The sequence below is a fragment of the Trichechus manatus genome, unplaced genomic scaffold (genome assembly GCF_000243295.1).
Source record: "Trichechus manatus latirostris isolate Lorelei unplaced genomic scaffold, TriManLat1.0 scaffold00021, whole genome shotgun sequence".
In the NCBI taxonomy this organism is placed as follows: Eukaryota; Metazoa; Chordata; class Mammalia; order Sirenia; family Trichechidae; genus Trichechus; species Trichechus manatus.
The window spans coordinates 9,904,440-9,910,439 of NW_004443957.1; positions in this window are offsets into that span (position 1 = coordinate 9,904,440).

The following is a 6,000-nucleotide window of genomic DNA, read 5'->3' on the forward strand; positions in this document are numbered from 1 at the left end:
ATAGAAATTGAAGTCAGCAACATGTAAAAACAAAAAGAAAAATTGGCATAGGGCATTTACGAAAATAACACACAAGGCAGGGGAGGGGTTTGCAAGGTTGACAAAAAACGTAACATGCATTGAGTAAAAACATGGTGTGTGTGTGTGTGTGTGTATAAATTTATGATTTTATCATTGAAAAACTTACCAAAATTATACCAATTTTTCCTAAAATGCTTTGTACTCAGAGGAATTTCTTCAATACCAAGTTTATACTGAGATATTTCAGAGCAAGGCCTTTTCTAAGTGAGGAAACTTCAGGTCTAGAAGGAAACTTGTGATTTACCTTGCTGCCAAAACCGCACTATGATTAGTTAATTTATTTATTAAAATCAACATCTGTAAAGCGTAAAATTAGCTTTACTCAAGGAATTTGGTCTTTGTCCTCTGTTCCTGAGAAAGAACCTCTAAACCCTTGGAATTTCGAGAATGATTGGAATCATTGTTATGCTAACAAGGTGCCTCTTGGGGTTGGCCATGCCAGAAAGACCCACCCTATTGATATCAGCTGATCTCAGGGGAGGGAGCTGAAGATTGAGTTCAACCACACAGGAAGTGATCAGTCAATCATGCAAAAGTAATGAAACCCCAATAAAAACTCTAGACATTGAAGTCTGAGTGATCTTTGTGGTTTTTGTTTGCATTTACTGGATAATTATAGTGAGCACATTTTCACATGTTAATTGTCTATTTACATATCCTTTCTATTAAGGATAGCCTGTTTAACCAAGGATATCTTTTTTAACCAATTTTTAATTGAGTTACGTCTTTTTCTTATTGATTGAGCAGTTCTTTATATATTTCAGATATATTCTAATATATGTAGCTCATCTTTTTACTCTCTAAAACTCTCTAAAATTTTTTTGATATTTTGTTCTTAATTTTAATGAAGTCAAATTTATCTTTTTTTTTTTTTTCTTTTGTGGTTAATGTTTTCTCTTTCTATTTACAAGGCTTTATGTGCCCCAAAGGTCATGAAGATTTTTCTCCCATGTTTTCTTCTGGAAGATTTGTCTCATCTTTGACGTTTAGCATTATGATCCATCTGGAATAATAAATTTAAAATGCCCCAAATTCCAAGATACAGCTCTCATTGAGAGGCTGAGTCCAAATCACCTCCCTTTGAAGCTGGGCTGTCCTTAGTGATTCGCATGACCAAGAGAATGTGGCATAAGTGTTGGTCCTTCTGCAACTTCTGAGGCTAGTCATAAAAACACTGCAGCCTGGGCCTCTTGGAACACTCTGTGGGAACCCTGAGGTGCCATGTTAAAGATCCAGTTACTTGAGACGGCCATGCTGGAGAAGCCATGCTATGTTTTGATCATCAGTCCCAGTTGAGCCTAGACTCCCAGGTTCCAGACATTTGAGTAAAGTCATCATGGACCCTCCATACCAAAGCCTATCCACCAGTTGGGTACTACCAACATCAACACCATGTGGAGCAAAAGAATCACCCAGATAAGCCCTACATGAATTCCTGACCCACAAAATTTGAAAAATAATTAAATAGGTTTTTTGAAGATACTATGTTTTGGAGTGGTTTATTAAGCAGCAACAGATAACCAGAACATGATATCAGGTAGACAGTCAAGATTCTTGTTTTTCAATTGGATATCTAAAAAATCATCAGTTCCTCACTTTACTACAGTGGTACTCTTTTCCTAAATCAGATGACTAAATGTGTGTGGATCTGTTTCTAGATTCTATATTCTATTCCATTGATCTATTTGCCTATTTTAGTTCCCGTAGCTTTATAATAAGTCTTGTTATCTAGTAGTTAAACTCCCTCAAATCTGGTCTTTTTTGAGATTGTCCTAGCCATTCATGGCATTTTTGCATTTCCATATATAAGTTTTAGAATCGAATTACTTTTACAACATGCTGGAATTTTTATTGTAATTGCATTGAATATGTAAGTTAAATTGGGGAGAATTGCCATTTTAACACTATTTAGCCTTCCAATTCATGAACGTGGTATATCCTTCTATTTATTTAGGCCCATTTTAATTCCATTCAGTAATGTTATTCCTAGGTATTTGTTGTTGTTTTCTGATACTTGATGCCACTAGAAATGGTATTTGGATTTTTTTATTTGCTATTTTTTTTTTTTTTTTTTGGTATTTGTTTAAAAAGTTATAATTGGCTTTTGTACGTTCACATTTGTTATGGATTGAATTGTGTCCCCAAAAAATATGTGTTGTAAATCCTAACCTCTATGCCTGTGATTATAACCCCATTGGGGAATGGGTTGTCTTTATTACGTTAATGAGGCAGGATTAGTGTAGGATGTTTCTTGAGTCAATATCTTTTGAGATATAAAAGAGATTAAAGGAAAGCTTGCAAGCAGAGACAGGGGAAGAGAGATGCCAAGCTACATGAAGATTGCCCAGGAGCACAAGCTCAAAGAGACCAGAGCCCACAGAGAGAGAATGCCTTCCCCTAGAGCTGGCACCCGGAATTCATACTTCTAACCTCCTAAACTGTGAGAAAATAAATTTGTTTGTTAAAACCATCCACTCGTGGTATTTCTGTTACAGCAGCACTAGATAACTAAAACAACATTGTATCCAGAGAGTTTGCTAAATTTACTTACTATTTCTAATAGTTTATCTGTAGATTCTTTTGAGACAATGCAATCACATTGTCTGAAAACATGACAGTTTTATTTCTTCCTTTCCATTCCTTATGCCTTTTATTTCTCCTTTGTGTCTTACTACATTGCTAGGGCCTCCAGCCTCTGAAGGACGTTCAAGCAGAATCTGGCGTAACAGTGGCTGTGGAGTAGCTAATGTCATCTCTGGAATCACACTGGAGAAGATTCCCATCCAGCCTTCACTACATTCTAGCTGTATGACTTCCAGCAAGTTACTTAATTTCCACGGGCCTCAGGTTTCTCGTTTTTTAAAAATAGAAGCAACAATAGTACCCGCCTCATAAACATTGACATGAAACTTAAATGAGTACAAGTAAAACTTACGGAGCAATGTCTATCTCATAATAAACACAGAGTTATTGTTAGTTATTATTATTACTTTAAATCCTATGCACTAGAACTTTTGAAAAAGCTTACAGAAAATAATTTTCTAGAAAATATATGAATTCCTAAAATTAACTAAAGAAGCAGAAAATCTGAATGAATCATAATAAAGAAGTTGAAAGTTTACCAAAGAAATGGGAAGGTGTTTCTCCAAATTCAGAATATAGTTATATCTGGGGAGGAAGGGAGGAAATAGATTGGCAAGCAGTACAAAAGAGGTCTTCACCTTTTGGCAACATTTTATTTCTTAAATTTAAAAAGTCTGAAGGAAACAGGACAAAATATTAACAATTATTAAGTCTAGGTTGTGAGTACATGGGTATTGTATTAGTGTCTCTCATACATATATAAATAAATATATATACAAATATATTGTATGTAGTCATGCATTGCTTAGCATCCATGATACATTCTGTGAAATAGGACATTATGTGATTTGGACATTGTGTGAACATGCATAAGCCATGAGCAATAGCATTCACCGATTTTCCACCTTCGTATTGTTTAACAACCTTTTGTTTCACTTCCAGATCAATGCTTCTCCTTTGCCTCTTGCTGCTGGTATCACTAACACTGGTTTTGCTGTGTTTGGGAGCCGTGATGCCCTTCACGGTAATATTTCCTAAAGAAAATTAAACAGAGATAATGCTACAACACTCAAGAGACACGTCATACACGAAGTTAGATGATGATGATGCTTACCAGCCAAAGCATACACTGTTACACAGTAAACTTTTTATTGGTAAGTAGGGTAAGTTCGCATTAAAATAACGAAAGAAAGTATAGTACATACATAGACCAGTAGCATAGGCGTTTATTATGACTATCAAGACATATGTATTATAGGTTATATATATACTGTACCATTATATGCCTGGCAGTGCAATCACTTTGTATACAAGACACATAAGATACACATGTTGCATGCAGGAAGCTGTTGTGTTTACTACGTCTGGTTACATCCACTATGTCCGGTTCTCTGACTGGGATTTCTAAACTCTGTTATAACCTTGTATCCTTTCACCATACCTATTCAATCTGTATGCTGAGCAAATAATCCAAGAAGGTGGACTATATGAAGAAGAATGGGGCATCAGGATTGGAGGAAGAAACATTAACAACCTGAATTATGCAGATGACACAACCTTGCTTGCTGAAAGTGACGAGGACTTGAGGCACATACTGATGAAGATTAAAGACCACAGTCTTCAGTATGGATTACAACTCAACATAAAGAAAACAAAAATTCTCACAACTTGACCAATAAGCAACATCATGATAAATGGAGAAAAGACTGAAGTTGTCAAGGATTTCATTTTACTTGGATCCACGATCAACACCCATGGAAGCAGCAGTCAAGAAATAAAAAAATGCATCGCACTGGCCAAATCTGCTGCAAAAGACCTCTTCAAAGCATTGAAAAGCAAAGCTGTCACCTTGAAGACTAAGGTGTGCCTGTCCCAAGCCATGGCATTTTCAATCGCATCATATGCGCGCGAAAGCTGGACAATGAATAAGGAATACCAAAGAAGAAATCACGCCTTTGAATTGTGGTGTTGGCGAAGAATATTGAATATACCATGGACTGCCAAAAGAACAAACAAACCTATCTTGGAAGAAGTAAGAAGTCTTACATACTTTGGACATGTTATCAGGAGGGATCAGTCCCTGGAGACGGACATCATGCTTGGTAAAGTACAGGGTCAGTGAAAAAGAGGAAAACCCTCAATGAGACGGATTGACACAGTAGCTGCAACACGGGGCTCAAGCATAACAACAATTGTGAGCATGGCGCAGGACAGGGCAGTGTTTCGTTCTGTAATACACAGGGTCGCTATGAGTCAGAACTGACTCAACTGCACCTAACAACAACAATTATAACCTTACAGACCATGGACATACATGCGGTCAGAAATTGCCAGAATGGACATTATGCAGCGCATGAGTGTACATATTAGATATATTTAATTTCCCACAAGAAGATAATATACATTCTTTTCAAATTCTAAAAATAGGTCACATACAAGCCAGGTCTACTGACCACAACACAGTATAATTAGAATCAACAATAAATTGCAGAAAAAGTCTCTAGCTTGGAAGTTTTAAAACTTAATTCTAAATAACTCTTGGATAAATAGAAATAACAAGGTATCTAGATACTAAGAGTTGTACATGTTAAAACCTGGGGGTATGGATGATGTAATATTCAGAGAGAAATGTATAGCTTTACATTTATTTACTAGAATATTAGAAAGATCAAAAATTAATTCACCTTTCAATTCAAAAAGAGAGAGAAAGACTAACAAAACAAACCTGAAGAATACAGAAGGATACCATTGTGAATTTGTGATCATTAAGGTTGTGCATCAGCTTGGCTGGGCCATGATTCTCAGTGGTTTGGCGAGACCAGTGCAGTATCTTAGATGGCTGCTCACAGGCTTTTAAGACCCCAGACACTACTCACCAATGTAGAATGCAGAACATTGTCTTTATAAATTGTGTTATGCCAGTTGAGCTAGATGTTCCCTGAGACCATGGTCCCCACAGCCCTCTGTCCAGCAATTCAGTCTCTCAGGGAGTTTGGATGTGTCTATGGAGCTTCCATGACCTTTCCTTATACAAGTTGTACTGGCTTCCCCCATATTCTGTACTGTCTTACCCTTCACCAAAGTTACCACTTACCTATTGTCTAATTAGTATTTCCCCCCCACCCCTCCCATCTCTTGTAACCAACAAATATTGTTACTTTTTGTATGTAAACTTTTTATGAGTTTTACAGTAGAGGTGTCATACAATATTTGTCTTTTTGTGATTGACTTATTTCAGTCAGCATAATGTCCTCCAGTTTCACCCATGTTACGAGATGCTTCACAGATTCGTTCTTTCTCATTGCATAATACTCCATTGTGTGTATGTACCATAGT